Source organism: Propithecus coquereli, unplaced genomic scaffold, assembly GCF_000956105.1.
Source record: "Propithecus coquereli isolate 6110/MARCELLA unplaced genomic scaffold, Pcoq_1.0 Scaffold294, whole genome shotgun sequence".
Lineage (NCBI taxonomy): Eukaryota > Metazoa > Chordata > Mammalia > Primates > Indriidae > Propithecus > Propithecus coquereli.
Window position 1 is genome coordinate 3909684 of NW_012148552.1, and position 943 is coordinate 3910626.

Consider the following 943-nt stretch of genomic DNA (forward strand, 5'->3'; position numbering starts at 1 on the left):
AGATGCTATGGCCCTCTGTGGTCAGCAGACTGAGGCATGGGCCTGCGGGTGGCCTGGCTTGACCCTTCCCAGCCACGGTACCGTGACTATGGGCCACGTGGCCAAGTGGCCCCTCAGGCCCCACCTGTCCTGGCCTCCACTGTCCACCTAGCAAGCTGCCCAGCCTCTCCCACCAGACAGCCCTGCACAGCCAGTTGTGAGCAGCCATGCAGCTGTCTGGGTGGCTTTGGATTCCCTTAGTTCTGCTTTTACTGTAGCACCAGGACTCCTGAGCCAGGCGAGGGTGCCCAGAAGGGGGGACGGGCCCACAGGAGCCACCAGGGATCACTTCCCTTTGCCGCGCAGCCTCAGCACCAAGCCCACGCCAAGGTTTCGTTTCTGGAGATGCATCAGGGAAAGAAACTTAGCAAGGCCCCGACAGCCGTCACATTGGCCTTGGAGACACAACTCTCCGTCCCGGCCTCGTGCTCTGGGGAGCCAGAGCCAGTCTGGCCTCCGGCCCAGGGGTTGAGGAGGCCAGGAGAGGAGGACCACACAGGTGTCGAAGAGAGTGACCCTTGAGGGGAAGCCTCCCGCAGGCTGAGGGATCAGCCTCAGTCCACGCCCAGGCATGTTTGCAAACCATCAGTTAAAAGGCGGAGGAGCGCAACCCAGCCAGCACATAGCCTGTCACGTGGCGCCCAAGGGTGCTACCTGCTCAGGACTTCTGCAGGGAAGACGCTTTCCATAACTCGACGGGATGCTTCTAAAGGACACCCATGGACAATAAATCGGCAAAATCGGCCAAAGCTATTAAAATGTGCGGTGAAGAGGGACTAGCCCGGCAGAGAGACCAGGTGCAAGAGGAGCCTCGAGTATGAACGGGCAGAGGCTGGCAGTCTCCTGGGAGTGGGGTGGGGGACGGAGGGGACCCAGGAAGCTGGCAGCCTGCGGGAGGCCAGCA